General features: G+C 37.9%; 1 protein-coding gene and 1 pseudogene across 6 annotated transcripts in view; one reads left to right on the top strand and one right to left on the bottom strand.

Moving 5' to 3' along the window:
- Positions 1-17739, top strand: part of NHSL1 (NHS like 1) — a 151169-nt gene that overhangs the window by 92270 nt on the left and 41160 nt on the right. The gene's annotated exons all lie outside the window — the stretch shown is intronic.
- Positions 14414-15303, bottom strand: LOC144312119 (protein FAM133B pseudogene; annotated as a pseudogene).

Raw genomic sequence — 17739 nt, 5'->3', positions numbered from 1 at the left:
GGGAGTACGTAGGCTGGAAGCCTTCATTTTGGAGGCTGGGAAGGAGAAATTGGTAAACAAGTAGTTGGGGAAGAAAAAGTCAGGATGGGCACTCGTCATGAGGCTCCCAGATGGGTAGAAAGTCAGAAGAAAGAACACTAAACTGGACATTGGGCTGCTATTGGTGATCTTCAAAAGAGCAGTTTCAAGGAAGGCTTTGGATGTAAGAAGCCAGATTTCATGAGAGAAGAATTATTTTTATAACCAGAAAAATAACACAAGTGATTTTTTTTTTTTTGAGAAACAGGGAAGTAAAGAATAAGAGAATAAATTGATGTCAGCAAAAGAAAGAGAAAAGGGACACTGTTTTGAGGTGGTGGCAAGATAGAGGTAATATTATTACTTGTTTTAAAAGCTAGAGCCAGGGGCATCTGGGTGGCTCAGTCGTTGAGAGTCTGCCATTGGCTCAGGGAGTGATCCCAGGGTCCTGGGATTGAGTCCCACATCAGGCTCCCCGCAGGGAGCCTGCTTCTCCCTCTGCCTATGTCTCTGCTTCTCTCTGTGTGTCTCTCATGAATAAATAAATAAAATATTTTTAAAAATAAAAACAAAAACTAGAACCAATTAAAACATGGTTGTAGGCAAAAGGAGCCCAACAAGGAGGGGGAAAGATCACCGATACAAGAGAAAATGGGGAGGACGATGTTCCTCGAGGAGGCAGAAGGCAGGAGGCAGTAGGCAGTAGGCAGTGAACTCGGCGCAGGTGGACGTCAGGTTTACACCTTTATCTCCTAGACAGAGATTTGGGAAAAGTTTTGAGTTGGAGCAAAAGAAATGGTGAAGTTGTTCATTAGGGTGGTATTGGAGGCCTGGTTGAAATGTGGCACCCACTCTATTGCTACTATATTGCTAGGGCTTTGGTGAGAAGGATGACTTAATTTGATGCTCTTTTTCAGTGCTTGTGAATTTAATTAGGTTGACTCTTCAAAGACAAATGTTAATGTTATATGTTATTAAAAGCTTTTTTTTTTTTTAATGTTCAGTATTTCGTTAATTTTCTTTTGTAATTTTTGTCCTTGGGAATAGTTGCCCAACCTGATGAAACAAAGGATTAAATTCTCAGTTGAGGAAAGAGAAAAGCAAAGACAAAAATAAGGAATTAACATAATGGGGATGATATACAAAAGAGGTTGTTTAACTTCCCTAGTTGGACTTGAGGGCTCAGGAAATTTTTTATAATGCTAACTACTCTTGAGTGGGGAAACCCTGAAAGAGTAGTTAACCTGTGAGCTGGAGATCTGATGCAAGAGCAAGGGAAAATTAACAATCATTGCTCTTTCAGTAGATTAAGAGACATGTTGCTTCTTTCTAATGGTAAGCAATGCACAAAAGATAGAATAGCAAAGACAGTCATTTAAATGGTCCAGGTCTTAACAAAGCACTATGGATTGTTTAAACAAAAGGCTTTTGTTTTGTTTTTGTGTTCCTGGCTAGTCTGCTGTTTCAGCAATTCTGTTTTAATTCCCGATAAAGTGAGTAACTTGAGTGGCCTCTATATTTCACTCAGTGCAGCATAAAAATGCTACATTGAAGGTACTGTGGATAAGGTTTGTTATCACTCTTTATACAACTGGAGTCTCTGGTGTTGGTTTAGAATCTTTGCAGGTTATTTGATATCGAGTAACCTTGGTGATGCTCCACTACTGCCAGTGATAGAGCTTTCTCATTCTAAAGTGAAATGAGATCACCTCCAATTTGGCTGCACTCTGGTGCCACTCAACCAGAACTGGCAAACTCTTTACACGCTCACATGAATCATGGGCACCACAAAGCGGTTCACCTTAATTTCAATCAGATTTAGTCCTTTGAGTCTCCTTGAATTCATCTGGGCATATGAAGAGAAGAAATGTTAAAAAGTAGTTTTCTACAATGGAAAATCACCTTTGAGTTTTGCAGTGAAAAATAAAGCTAAGAGTTTTATCCAGCTGCTTAAGTTTTAATATTTAATTCCTAATTTTTGAGAGGTTTTTATTCCACTTCAATAGAAATTAACCATAGAGGGAAGATATTAGTCAAAATGACCTTTTTAAAAACCTTTCCACATAAAGTGAAGTTGCCTATGATGTTTAATGTCAGTGAGGGAGGCGTTGGTCCTAGGATTGGGAGCAGGGTGTTTCTTTCCAATGCAGGTTTATACATTAGCCACAGACTCATTTCCTGTTGGACTTTTGAGCTGATGACACAGTTCATTGTGCATATTCTCTTTGTCATGCTCCACCTTCCCAATGCTGATCACTTTATTTCCCCAATCCCACTATGTAGATTAAAATGACAAGTCATTTGGAATTGTCTAAAATAATTTTTAAGCCTATGAATTTTACAATCTGCTTGTCATCCATTTTTCTCCCCTCTCTAGGCAAAAAGAAACCTATCCATTTCACAGGCATCCATTCCATCACCATCTCCTGTCTTCTTCCATATTCTCCTACCGAAAACTTCTGGGAGCTTTCTCTGGTTCTTATCTGACCAGAAATTTTTAGTGTGGTATTCATATACAGTTAAGGTTTTTTTTTTTTCTTTTTAAATAGAAGATTTTATTTTTATTTATTCATGAAAGACACAGAGGCAGAGACATAGACAGAGGGAGAAGCAGGCTTCCTGCAGAGAGCCCAATGTAGGACTCTGTCCCAGGACCCCGGGATCATGACTTGAGTCAAAGGCAGCCGCTCAACTGCTGAGCCATCCAGGTGTCCCTACAGTTAGTTTTTAAATACTGGATTTGTTCAGTTTCCCTGAAATTCTACTGAGACTAAATTTCCTTGGACAGGTAACCCTGATTGAGTATTGGACATCACCTTCTCTATGCCATTCCCAATCCTATCAGCTTTTTCCTCATCTGCTTATTCCTGAACATGTGATTGGGGCCCCACCCCCATAAAATTCTGTATGGATGCTGGCCCCAGCCCACACTGGAAAGTGTGTTCAAGGATAAAGTACCCTTTCAAGTGCTGATTGTTCATTCACTTAGCTCCCTGAGCACCTGCTAGCCACTCAGAGTCAGATCATGAAGGGCTTAGAAACCATTAGGAGGACATTGGTTTTTCCTTTCACGGCCTGGGAAGCCATTGGAGAGGTTTGAATTTAGGAGTGACATAATCTGATTCATTGTTTTTAAGCAGCTCAGTCAGGTTCTCTGTTAAAAGTTCACCGCAAGGGGGCTGAGGTGGAAGCAGGAGACTGGGTGGAGATTACCACAGTAATCAGGTGGAGATATTGCTTTCAGAATTTAGGAAGGTTTGGATTTATATTAAAGCCATATATTTTCTCTTTATCTTTTTTATGTTTTTTGGATTATAAGTATCATTGAAGTAACTATTGGCGAAGAAGTGATCTTATGGACCCAACTATGCATTTGTTGGAAGATAAATTTGGCTTTACTACTTCATATACAAATAACATGCTTTTATGCCATTATAAGTATTACTGTATAACTACGTAAAAACTTTTACTCTGAAGAGAGGAGGGGAGGAAAGAACTAATTGTTAGTCTAATATTAAACCAAACAGCATATTTATTTGAAATCTGTCACTTAAAATTGCTGTCAAATTTCTAGGAAAATATCCATATTGGTATCCAAGATCTATATTAAACTTATGACCTGTTTAAGATTTAACACAGCGTTTCAGCTCACTTGGTAGGCTACAAATAACCAAGGAACTTAAAACGTTTGAACATCTATAATCTCTCAATTATCCCAATTTTTTATTCTTAAAAACAATGCAAATAAATCAAAATTCAGCTGTTTTGAAGAATTTGTGGAAAATCCAAATGTATTTTGGGAACATCCAATATACCTAATTGGCAAGCCAGAATCCAAACCACAGTATGAGAATGATCTTTTTTTCCAGTGTTGCCAAACCCAATAAATTAATGAGCTAGAAGGTAAATTCCTCTGTTTTAAAATACATTTTGGTTTATATTATCTTAAAATAAATTCTCTAATGATTACGGAGCATAATATTTGAGGGCAACAAATTTTTCCTATGTGCTTAATTTGAAAGCTCAAATTATTTGAAAGCTTTCTATATAATACCTAATACAGCTGTTGGGACTGGAATTTATTTTCTTTTAAGCATACATGCTTGTAGTCTTGTGTGTTCTCAGTTCTCCACTCCTGGATAAAGATACATAATAGAATTGGCCTTTTACTCTGTTGTTGGTAATCTGATGGATAAATCTGAGAGATAGAAGTTTGGAAATCTGGATCTTTCAGAAACTTTAGACCTGGGTTTTGTAATCCGTAAGACACCTACAGGATCTCTTCTCCTTCAATTCCCCCAGAAATACTTCAAACACAAATCAAATAATGATGGCCAAGGGCTTTCAGGTTAGAAAATAATACATTTATTGAGTGTCAGAGGTAATGGCTTTAAAAATCAGTGATCTGAAAAAAGGACTTTTTTAGACTATGGTTCATCATAGGACATTCTCACTGAAGCAGCACCTCATGACCATTATTTTTATAATTAATTTTGAAAATGGAGTTCTCCTAGTTTCTATGACCTTGAATTACAGTAGGAGGGTTATGAAAGATTTGGTACTATTAAAAAGAAACCACATTCAGATTTAAAAATATGGCACATCTGGAACGCTCTGCTGTTGTGAAATGCCAGAATTGTGCTTTTGATTTGAATGTTTCAAAACTCTCCTAGCAATTCATACCTGCAAACATTAACACCACCCATAGGATCTGAGGAATGACAAAATTAAAATCAACTGTGGTGAATTATACCAGAGAGTGGTAAAAATGTCCATGTACTTTTTACTGGCATCACTGAACGATTAACTTTCTCCTCCTGTAGGTAACAATGAAACTCCTACTGAGGTTTATTTGGAATTTAAGTGTCCGAGTAGTTTTGAGTTGAGTCCTCACATCTTAGGGAAGTGGGTAGCAGGAAGAAGGGGATAAATGCAAGTGAGATTGTGTCACTTCTCTATTCCAAGTCCCCAGAGGTGAGTTCTCAGCTTCATGGTGAAAGCCAGAATCCTTACAACCCTCATTACCCTACATAGTCTGTCACTCCTTTACCTGTCTAACCACGTCTCCCACTGTTCTCACCCCAGACTTTCCTCTAGCTCTTTCTCAAGGTGATGGAACCTACTTTCTTTGCTCAGATAACACTACTCAGTGAGGCCTGCTCCAAATACCACTCTCTGTTCCTTTCTTTGCTCTGCTTTTCTCTTAGCACTTAGGACCTTCTAACAGAACATAAGCTCCACAAAGACAGGAATTTTTGTTCTGTTCACTGTAGAAGCCTCTGTGCCTATATACCTGGCAAGTAGTAGATGCTTCATAAATATTTGTGAATTAATGGAGAAATATGGGATGGGGAAGCTTTGCCTTGGGAGTCCTAATACATGACTTACCAAGGAGAAAGGCTTGTCTTAGGAACAAATGACTTTTTTGTAACTATGATTCTTTGGCAGTAGATGCTACTGTAGCTCATACTCCTTCTGTTTGCTCTTCTTTCATGAAACACATCAGACGCATCAATTGAACCTCTGTACTGTACAAGGCAGGAATGAGGTTCTGAGGATTATGCAATATAGCTTATAATATTGAAAAATTCAGGCTGGCGTGGAAGATTGGAGGAACTAAGGAAGACTTTGTAGAAGATAGGATTTGAGGAAAGCCTCAAAGGGGGTGGCATTTGGATTAAGCTGCCTTTTGAAGGAGCGCAATGAGGTGAGCTCCCCATAAGCATGACTACCAACACCGCAGGCCCGTAGGACCTGGACTGCTATTATCTGTGAGGACTTGGGAAGTAATGATGGTAATATACAGGCTGTGTTGATATGTATAACTAATATCATTTAAGAATTTATAAAATAACTTCCAAAGGGAATCAAAGGAATTCCATTTCCATCTTAAAATGCTGAGTCTGCTAATATTTTCATTACTTCAATAAGATACATAGTGTTTTCACTGCAGACTTGCTTTGCCCTTAAGGAAACAAATCTTTCCCTAATCTTAATTTCGGAAGATCTTAGATATCAAAATTCTTTAAGAATAAACATTTACTTACTTATTTCATTTCATACTCCTTTTTTTCTTATAAAAATGTAAATGTAGAGAAAAAAACTATAATATAGCTAGTTTAACATCTTTTCTTTCTAGGAAAGAGTTAGGGGCATTAGACTCCCAAACTGAAAGTATTGATTTCCTAGGTAATGGCTAGTGTTCTTTTATATGTTGAGTGTGGTCCCAAGAGGAGTGGAGGCGGGTAGTTTCTCATCACAGCATTGTGGTCTTCTGTGAGTTGTTAACCCCAGGAAAGACCACCAGTTCTGGGGCCAGAGCACCTAGATTCTAACGTTGGCTCTGTCACTTGGAGCAAGTTGCTTCTTATTTCTCAGAGTTTTTGTGTGTAACATGTGGATCAGCACAGTCCCCATCTCTTTGGGTTGTTGTGAAGAGTAAATGACTCACTGTGTGTGAAGCGCTAATTGGAACAGTAGTCTATTCGTATGGAGCCCTCATCACAGTTCTTATGAAACAGTGACTGCTCTGTCGGCTGAGAGCAGTTAGCACATCTTGCCTTTCCCACCACAGAGGTAACTTAGAGATAAGTCCCTGAAGTGCAGAGTCACACAGCGTTCCAGTAGCCAAATGAGCGTCTCCCTATGTCCAATTCCTGTCCTAGTTTCTTCCAGTGATGCTTTGACATTCTTGTCATTTCCTTGGTAAGTTTCTTCCCTATGTTAGCATCTCCTGGTTCCAGATTATGTAAATTTCCTAGGGCTTCCATGACAAAGAACCACAAACTGGGTAGCTTGGAAAACAACAGAAATTTATTGTTTATATAGTTCTGAAGGCCAGAAGTCCAAAATCAAAGTGTTAGCAGGGTCATGCTCCCTCCAACCTCTAGGGGGGAATCCCTCCTTGCCCTTGCAGCTTCTGGTGGCTCTGGGCATTCCTTGGCTTGTGGCTACATAACTTCTAATCTTTGCCTCTGTCTTCACAGTCTTCTTCTTTCCTTCTGTATATGTCCCTATGTTTTCACATGGTCCCATGGGCTCTCTTCTTATAAAGACATTAGTCATAATGGAGTAGGACCTACCCTAGTGCCCTCATTTTAATATGGTTATGTCTGGAAACGCCCTATTTCCAAATAAGGTCACATTCATAGGTACTAGGTGTTAGGACTTCAACACATCTTTTTCAGGGACACAGATCAACCCTTATTACAGATCAAAGGCCCTCAGTCCTTTTCCTCTCCTTCCTCGAAGAGTTACAATATATCAAATACATTTACCAAGTGCCTGGCTGATACTTGACCAGTGTAATGATACCCCTAAGTATGAGGCTTCATGTCATGTAAAACTGATTAGATAATAACTTTGAAAATTCTGCAGTTAGCTCAATTCAAATATTTTAGCTCTATTTTAGATTGAAAGTATTTAGAAATAAATGCTCAGGCAGTTGAAAGATAATCCAAGTATCAGTGCCGTACATATTTAGGAAAAGAAATACAGCCTCATGATGATTTGGTAAAGATGTAGCCAAAGGCTTGGTAAAAATAATGGAATCTTAAGGAGTTGTGCAGCCAAGCATATCTTGTTATGGGATTGCTCACTAGCTTTTAAAAGTGGAAGAGTTTGGGACGCCTGGGTGGCTCAGCAGTTGGGCACCTGCCTTCAGCTCAGGTTGTGATCCTGGGATCCAGGATCGAGTTCCATATCGGGCTCCCTGCAAGGAGCTTGCTTCTCCCTCTGCCTTGTGTCTCTGACTCTCTTTCTCTCAGTCTGTGTCTTTCATGAATAAATAAATAAATCTTTAAAAAAAAAACGGAAGGTGGTCTAGTCTATGTAGTAAATCCTGGCAGCAGTGTCCATTCTCTGAGCACCCCGTGGAGGGTTCTGTGCAAAGTTCTGACATATCCTTACTTCGGCTTTCACATCAGAGAGCAGAGCACTCAGAAATATTTGTTAAAATATTTGTCCCATGACAGCTTCCCTGATGGAGTAATGTCCCAGCTTTTACAGAGGTGGAATCTGAATTTCCAGCAGGTTAAAATGTTGTCCCCTAGACCTCACGTGTGGAAAGTGGGGCCGATCTGTCTTGATTCAGGATACTCAATTGCTCTTCAATGAGGAGCCCATCCCAATGGTGAACTATCTGTTCCTAAAACACAGTAGCTTTTCATTGCTGTTGGAAATTCCACATCAAAAGCCTCTCAGCCTTATTCAAGAAAGATTGGGAGTAAACATTACATAAGTAACAAGGATCTGGAAAGTCTTTGATTCAGTATTCTCTCTCTCCATTTGGAAGAGTCATTGGAGCAGTTGAATATTCTCATTCTCCCCCTTGCTCATGAGGTAGGGTGGTCCTTTCTTGTCCTCTCTGAAGCTAGCAATGGTTAAATGTGGCTTGTTTTGTCCAAAGAAATAGGACCACAGTAACTCGAGGTTATTTCTGGTTAAAGTTTTAGGAGCCAGTGTAAGAGGCACCACATTCTTATTGTGCTGCCGTGTGATCACTTAGCACAGGTGCTTCCCTCTTTCTGGTCCCTGAGAGACTGGTGAGCAGATCCCCTGCTACTGCTGATTATACCAGGAGAATGTGAAGCAAAGATTCTTCTAGTTTCTTAAGTCACTGAGGTTTTGGAACTGTCTTTAACTGCTGCATATTCTAGCTCATTGTGACTGACTTAATAAATTTAAAACATGGAAAGTGGCAATTCATCAAGGATTTCCAGCAGAGAAAATTATTTTGAAAATAACTCTTTCAAGCATCTTGGAGTAGACTCTTTTAACATGTCTAAAATGTTAACAGGAAAAGTATAACTAATAACATGAAAGTTTGGAGGCCAAGGCAGGTTCAAATTCAGAAGATGGTTAGATCACCATCCAGTGGTATGATGTTGGGTTTTTTCTTCTATATTTAAAACTTTGGTCTACCAAGGAATGTTTGCTCACTGTTCTTGTGCTAAAGAAAATAGTTTGACATGAAAGGAAAGAGGAGGAAATTTGTGATTAGGAAACCAGAGGACACAACAAACAAGTGATACCTTTATTCAAGCAGAACTATGAGAACAATAACTCAGTTTTACTCCAGATTTCTGTTGCAAGAGGAGTATGTGTTGAAGATAGATCCTCTATTACATTTAGTATCTCATTTCTAGCCTATAGCTGCCAGCATAACTGGCTTTAAATCATACTTTGCCTTGCAGTTACTCTTGGTTTGGTGTCGGAAAAGTTTTTGTTTATTCATAATGGCTTGCACTCACTTCTATCTCACCCTCCAGACAATAAACTCCATTTAATGAACAAAGCCATGGCTTTAGAGACTGAGAGCTGTTTCAACTTGACAAGAGGAGATTTTTCTAGATTTTCCCTAGAGTTGGAATAAGATAAGAGACCATGGAATTTGATGACTTTACTAGATTTCAGAAATTTGAGAAGAGTGAAAAAAATTGGTCATCTGCCACACATGTATGCTGCCTAGTTTCACCTAAGACCTAGCATCTTATTTCATGGAAATACTACTATTTAAACACTCCTATGATCAAGCTTCATTGTGGAAAAAAAAAGGCATTGTCTTTTAAACTAGGTTCACAAGGTAATGGTAGAAGTACTAATAAATGCCAGATTTTCATAGTTTTAGGGATAATAATTTTGCAAAATTTTGGCCTTTTAAGATTTAACATGTATCAAGTCATTTTAGCTATCTTAATAAAAAATAGCTATTTTGATTAAAAGTCATTTTAATATTGCCAAAAGCATCAGAACTAGTATCACCTTTAAAGATGATCCAGCCCAGTAGCCCCTCCTTATTTTCTAGCAAGGAATCTTTTCAAAACACAACCTCACACGGGACCCAATACGTAAAAAAGATTTTCAGTGTTATCAAATATTGTAATTTTAGGGGATCGCTGGGTGGCGCAGCGGTTTGGCGCCTGCCTTCGACCCAGGGCGCGATCCTGGAGACCCGGGATCGAATCCTACGTCGGGCTCCCGGTGCATGGAGCTTGCTTCTCCCTCTGCCTAGGTCTCTGCCTCTCTCTCTCTCTCTCTCTCTGTGTGTGACTATCATAAATAAATAAAAATTAAAAAAAATATTGTAATTTTAAAATTGCACTTCTTATAGAGTCAGTTAATGAGGGCTAAAAATTAATTTGAACAACAGAAGGACTTAGTTTAAAATGGTCTTGGGACACCGGGGTGACTCAGCCCTTGAGCTTCTGCCTTTAGGCTTGGGCTCCCCTCAGGGAGCCTGCTTCTCCCTCTGCCTGTGTCTCTGCCTCTCTCTCTGTGTCTCTCATGAATAAATAAATAAAAATCTCAAAAAAAAAAAAGTGGGAGTCTTGACTTGAGTGGCCTGGCTGACTCAGGTCAGAGAGTAACTCTTGATCTGGCGGTGGTAAGTTTGATCTCCACATTAGGTGTAGAGATTACTTAAAAATAAAATATTTGAAAAAAAAATAAAAGGGCTTCACTTTGTATTTTGTTTGTCAAGTATTTGAAAACAATGAATTAGGGCAGCCCAGGTGGCTCAGCGGTTTAGCGCAGCCTTCAGTCCAGAGCAGCCTTCAGTCCAGAGCGTGATCCTGGAGACCCAGGATCGAGTCCCATGTCGGGCTCCCTGCATGGAGCCTGCTTCTCCCTCTGCCCTCTCTCTCTCTCTTTCTCTCTCTCTCTCTCTCTCTCTCTGTGTCTCTCATGAATAAAACAAAAAAAAACAAAACAATGAATTATAAGAAGCTACAAGTGGTAACAGTTTTTTGTTTTTGTTTTTGTGTGTATGTGTGGCTGACTGCGTTTCATTTATTTTAAATAAAATTAACATACAGTGTGATATTAGCTTTAAGTGTACAATATAATAATTTAGCAAGTCTATGTATGACTTTAGTACTCATCACTGTAAGTATACTCTTAATTCATTCATCTGTTTTACCCATCCGAACCCACTTCCCCTCTGGCAACTTACCAGTTTGTTCTTTGTATTTAGGTCTGCTTTTTTGTTTGTCTCTTTGTTTTTTGTTCATTTGTTTTCTTAAGTTCTACATATAAGTGAAATCACATCGTATTTGTCTTTCTCTGACTGACTTATTTCACCTAACATTATACTCTCTAGATCCCTCCATGTTGTTGCAAATGACAAGATTTCTTTTATAATGGCTGAGTAACATTCCATTTTATATATATATTTACACACATATGCACATACCACTTCTTTATCCATTCATTGATTGATGGACACTTGGGTTGCTTCCATAATTTGTCCATTGTAAATAAAACTGCAATAAACGTAGAGGTGCATTTATCTTTTCAAATTAGTATTTTTATTTTCTTTAAGTAAATACTCAGTAGTAGAATTACTGGACCATATGGTAATTCTATTTTTAGTTTTTTGAGGAACCTCCATGCTGTTTTCCACAGTGACTGTACCAATTTACGTTCCCACCAACAGTGCATGCAGGTTTGTTTTTCTCCACATCCTCACCAACATTCATTGTTTCTTGAGTTTTGATTTTAGCCGTTCTGGAAGATGTGAAGTATTATCTCATTGTAGTTTTGATTTGCATTTCCTTGATGGTGAGTAATGTTGAGCATCTTGCCATGTGTTGGTTGGCCATCTATATATCTTCTTTGGAAAAATAACTCTTTGTGTCCTCTGCCCATTTTTAATTGTATTATTTGGGGGTTTTTTTTGTTGAATTGTATATGTTCTTTATATATTTTGGATATTAACCACTTACCAGTTATATCATTTACATTTTCTCCCATTCAGTAGGTTGCCTTTTTGTTTTGTTGATGGTTTCCTTCACTGTGCAAAAGCTTTTTATTTTGTTGTACTCCCAACAATTTAATTTTGTGTTTTTTTTCTTGCCGCAGGAGACATATCTAGAAAAACCTTTTTTTGGCAATGTCAAAGAAATTGCTGCCTAAGTTTTCATCAAGGAATTTTATGATTTTAGGTCTCACATTTAGATCTTTAATCCATTTTGAGTGTATTTTTGTGTATGATGTGAGGAAATGATCCAGTTTCATTCTTTTGCATGTAGCTGTCGCATTTTCCCAACACCATTTGTTAAAGAGACTATCTTTTTCCCATTGTATATTCTTGCCTCCTTTGTCAAAGATTAATTGACAATAGAAGTATGGGTTTATTTCTGGACTATCATGTCCCATTGACCTATAGGTCTACTTTTGTGCCAGTACCATACTGTTTTGATTACTGTAGCTTTGTAGTATATCTTTAAATCTGGGATTATGATACTTCTGATTTTGTTCTTCTTTTTTAGGATTACTTTGGCTCTTCGAGATCTCTTGTGGTTCCACGCAAATTTTAGGATTATTTGTTCTATGAAAAATGCTACTGGTATTTTGAAAGGGAATAAATTAAATTTGTAGATTGCTTTGGGCAGTATGGACTTTTTAACAATATTGGTTCTCCCAATTCATGAACATGGAATATCTTTCCATTTGTGTCATCTTCAGTCTCTTTATCAGTATTTGTTTTCTGAGTACAGATCTTTTATGAACTTGATTAAATTTATTCTTAGGGTTTTTTTTTTTTTTTTGGTGTGATTGTAAATGGGATTGTTTTCCTAATTTCTCTTTCTGCTACTTCATCATTAGTGTATAGAAATGCAACAGGTTTCTCTATATCAATTTTGTATCCTGTGACTTTACTTAATTCATTTATCAGTTTTTTTAAAAAATATTTTATTTAAATTCAATTTGCCGGGATGCCTGGGTAGCTCAGCAGTGGAATGTCCGCATTTGGCTCAGAGCGTGATCCCAGGATCCAGGGTCCAGTCCCACATCGGGCTCCCTGCAGGGATCCTGCATCTATCTCCCTCTGCCTGTGTCTCTGCCTCTTTCTTACTCTCATGAATAAATAAAGAAATTAAATAAAGAAAGAAATAAATCCAATTTGTCAGCATATAGTATAACACCCAGTGCTCATCTCATCATGTGCCCTCCTTAGTGCCCTTCACCCAGTTACCCCATTCTCCTCACCCACTTCCGCTTCTGCAATCCGTTGTTTGTTTCCCAGAATTAGGAGTTTCTCATGGTTTGTCTTCCTCTCTAATTTTTCCCACTCAGTTTCCCTCCTTTCCCATATAATCCCTTTCACTATTTCTTATATTCCACATATGAGTGAAACCATATGATGATTGTCTTTCTCTGATTGACTTATTTCACTCAGTATAATACCCTGCAGATCCATTAACATCAAAGTAAATGGTAGGGATTCATCCTTTCTGGTGGCTGAGTAGTATTCCAGTGTATATATATGTCACATTTTCTTCATCCATTCATCTGTTGAAGGACATCGGGGCTCCTCCACAGTTTGGCTATTGTGGACATTGCTACTATGAACATGGGGTGCAACTGGCCCCCCAGTTTCACTACATATCTATCTTTGGAGTAAATACCCAGTAGTGCAATCACTCAGTCATAGGGTACCTCTATTTTTTTTTTTTTGTTTGTTTGTTTACATGCTAAGTATCTTGGCAAGTATGCCATTAAACACAGTAAGGAATTTAAGATAGCAAGAATAAAGAATTAATAAAAGCTAAACATTGCAGCCTAAACAAAATTCTTACAAAAATAAAATAACTATCACTGGTTACATAAAATTTTCCTGACTGGTTAAAACTTAACAGTATAAAACATGCATTTTAAATCTTTAGCTATCAAGTTCAAAAAGTACCAGTGTCTATTTTAAATGATTCTTCTCCAAAGCCAAAGTTGTAGTCAAAATTAATTCAAATGTTATAACACATTCTAATGCTAAAAAACATTCAGTATTATTGAAGTGGAGGTAAATCCCAGAGCTTCTGGAGCTCTGTCATGCTGCAAAGGGCTGTTTCTCTGGTTCACTCAAAGCAGCAAACGACAAAGTCCAAAGATGTCTAGGGGCAAGATGGCTATACCCAGCTCTGACCTCCCCATGAAGCATGGCTACTATGTCCACAAAAATAGGATGTGTGAGGATAAAAGGCACACTATTCTGCTAGCTAAAGAGATAGCAAACCACCCCCCAACCCTAAAAGCTCCTTCCCCAGGTAAATAAAAGTATATAAGGGGAAAAAATTAAAATACATTTATCTACAGAATAAGGATTTTGAAATATCAATGTGATCCCTATTTCAAAAATGTTAACTAGAATTATCTGGTCATTGCTAATTACATCTTAGTGATGTATCCAGATTCGATTTCTGTTGATTTATCAATAGATACTTCTAGTCAAAAATATTAACTTTATCCCCAAATATCTTAACCACTAGCACAACTGCAATGTATTATCTCCCCGAGTTGTTAAGCACTGGAAGAGAAAAAAATAGATGTTCAAGCAGCAGGCAACAATTATGGCCCTTTCACACAGCGGCACCCGAGTGGCTCCTGAATAGTCCAGGAATAATTCTAAAAACAAGAAAATTCATGCATTTTAGTAATTATGTCATAATTTTCACAGTTGAAATTTCCTTAGACATTGCACTTTCTTTATAAGGGAATCCTGATTTTTCTTAATGTTACGGTGAGTCAGGACTTGAACTAGCAGCCTTCTTTTTCTTCTTCTTACTGTGTTTCTTATGCTTCTTTTTCTTTTTTGTTTTTTCTTTTTCTCGTTCTTCACTGCTTTTCTTCTTTTTTGCTCGTACCTCCTCAATATAATCTGATTCTGATAAGGACTCAGATGATAATGGTTTATCTTCAGGATACATCTTTCTTTTTTTGCTGAGTCCTTTAATGTCCTTTTCTTTCTCATTTGCATCCTTTGACTTCTTTTTCTTTTTTAAACTATCCTTACTGTCCGATTCAGTTTCTGACATGGAGCTTTCAGAAGACTTATGTGAACGGTTCTTCTTTTTCTTTTTCCTTTTCCCTTGTTTTTTATCCTCATCGTCAGAATCCGAAGAACTGCTGGAAGAATCAGAGCTTGATGAAGAAGATGAATACCTACCAGATTTCTTCTTTTCTTTTTTCTTTCTCTGTCTTTTTTTGGATGAGCTCTCACTTCCACTTAATAATTTCTCCCTGTGTTTTTCTAGTTCTTTCTTCCAGTTCTCATTCATTTTTTCTTCAAATTCAGCCAATGCCTTGGAGCCTTTCTTCTTCTTTTCTAGTTGTTCTTTCACTTCTTCCCAGGTAGGCCTTGGTCGGTTTAGATAATCTTGGATCGTTGGCCCTGAAGACTGGATTGGACCCCTTGATCTGGCCATTGCTATTGGGTTTATATAGGCCACCCGATTGTCCCGCTTCCCCATGGTGCAGGGCCGACCGCGCAGCCGGACGCCGACGGAGAGCGGGCCCGGTACCTCTATTTTTTAACTTCTTGAGGAACCTCCACACTATTTTCCAGAGCAGCTGTACCAACTTGCATTCCCCTAACAGTGCAAGAAGGTTTCCCTTTCTCCACATCTTCACCAACATTTGTTGTTTTCTGTCTTGTTAATTTTAGCCATTTTCACTGGTATAAAGTGGTATCTGTTTGTGGTTTTGATTTGTATTTCCCTGATGGCAAGTCATATGGAGCATTTTTTCATGTGCTTATTAGCCATATCTATGACTTCTTTGGAGAAATGTCTGTTCATTTATTCTGCCCATTGCTTGACTGGATTGTTTGTTTCTTGAGTGTTAAGTTTGATAAGTTCTTTATAGATCTTGGATACTAGCTCTTTATCTGATATGTCATTTGCAAATATCTTCTCCCATTATGTAGGTTGTCTTTTAGTTTTGTTGACTGTTTCTTTTGCTATGCAGAAGCTTTTTATCTTGATGAAATCCCAATGGTTCATTTTTGCTTTTGTTTCTCTTGCCTTCATAGATGTGTCTTGTAAGAAGTTGCTGTGGCCAAGTTCAAAAAGGTTGTTGCCTGTGTCTCCTAAGAATGTGGATTCTTATCTCACATTTAGATCTTTCAACCATTTTTAATTTATCTTTGTGTATGGTGTAAGAGAATGGTCCAGTTTCATTCTTCTGCACATGGCTGTCCAATTTTCCCAACACCTTTTTTGAAGAGACTATCTTTTTTCCAGTGGCATTTATCAGTTCTAATAGTTTTTTGTTTTAGTATTTGGGCTTTCTATATACAATACCATGTCATCTGCAAACAGGGAAAGTTTTACTTCTTCCTTACCACTTTGGATGCTTTTTAAATTTCTTTTTCTTGTCTGATTGCTGTGGCAAAGACTTCCAGTATTATGTTGAATAAAAGTGGACATTCTTGTTACTGGTCTTAGAGGAAAAGCTCTCAGTTTTTTGCCATTGAGTATGATGTTAGCTGTGGGTTTTTAATATATGGCCTAGATTATGTTAAGGTATGTTCCTTTTAAAGTAGTAACAGTTTTTGTTGGTTTGTTATACAGGGTTCACCTTGAATCCCTAGGAGTCTACAGTTTATAAGACCACAAAAAAGTTAATTTGCAGCACAAGTTAATGAAATGTAAAACTAATGAGTATTTTTTTATCCTAACTTTAAGGTAATTAAAGAAAATCAAATCAAATACTTAGAGAATCCCGAAACTTTTCAGAGGACAGTGAAAACTACTAATCATGCTTTATGTAGTATTCTCTCTGCATAAGGCAAATAAAATTTTGATGTTTTATTTAAATTTTTAGAGAAATTATTAATATTGGAGAAATGGGGAAATATTTCTCACTGGAAAGTGTTAGATTAATATGAGTAAATCCTTGGGATGCCTGGGTGGCTCAGCAGTTAAACGTCTGCCTTTGTCTCAGCGCATGATCCTGGAGTCCCGGGATCGAGTCCCACATTGGGCATGGAGCCTGCTTCTCCCTCTGCCTATGTCTCTGCCTCTGTGTGTGTGTGTGTGTGTGTGTGTGTGTCTCATGAATAAATAAAATCTTTTTTAAAAATATGAGTAAATCCTCATTAAAAAATAAGCCGTGTTCTGGAAGTTTCAGAATTAAAAAAAAAAAAAAAAACCTTCCATATTATTCAATATTAAGAATGGTTGCCAGACAAGCCCACAAATTAGCCCCTAAGTAACTGAAGTAGTAGTATTTAGCTATCTTGTGATTACATGATATACTTTTACTAATTTATTTATTTAAAGATTTTATTTATTTATTCATTAGAGACACACACAAGAGAGAGAGACAGAGACACAGGCAGAGGGAATAATAGGCTTCCCACAGGGAGCCTGATGGGGACTCAATCCCAGGACCCTGAGATCACTACCTGCGCCAAAGGCAGATGGTCGACCACTGAACCACCCAGGTGCCCCTCCATGATGCACTTTTGAAGTTAGTTTGGCATTCTGAAAGGTTCTCGTGACTATTTCCTGTGGTTTTTAAAATTCTGATTTGCACTTCTGGATAGAAACTCTCTATTCATTCCCACTGTGAGGTAGCAAAGGAGAGTAAGGATTTTTTTCCCCTGGTTTGAGAATTTTTATCCTTTCTCTAAGGCCACTGTTCATCCCCTCTCTGAGGGAGAATCATAGATCCTAGTGTTACAAAGGAACTCTGAAGATGCCCTACTTTAGTTCTGTGCCATTAGGTGCGTGGCTTTGTCAAGCTGTGTAAAGAGGAATCTCTTCCAAAACCAAACACATTTCATATTTCTTTAGCAAGCTGGATATTTAAAGATACCCTGTGGTGAGTGAATCCTTTTGCAAGGCAAATGCTCCTCTAAGATGTTGTCTGGATAATAGGAAGATCTCCTGGGGCTTTAAAAAGCCATTAATACTTTTCTTGCTGTACTTACCCCTATTGATC

The sequence above is a fragment of the Canis aureus genome, chromosome 1, assembly GCF_053574225.1.
Source record: "Canis aureus isolate CA01 chromosome 1, VMU_Caureus_v.1.0, whole genome shotgun sequence".
Lineage (NCBI taxonomy): Eukaryota > Metazoa > Chordata > Mammalia > Carnivora > Canidae > Canis > Canis aureus.
The sequence above is the reverse complement of the archived record's forward strand: the minus strand, read 5'-3'. Positions and strand labels throughout refer to the sequence as shown.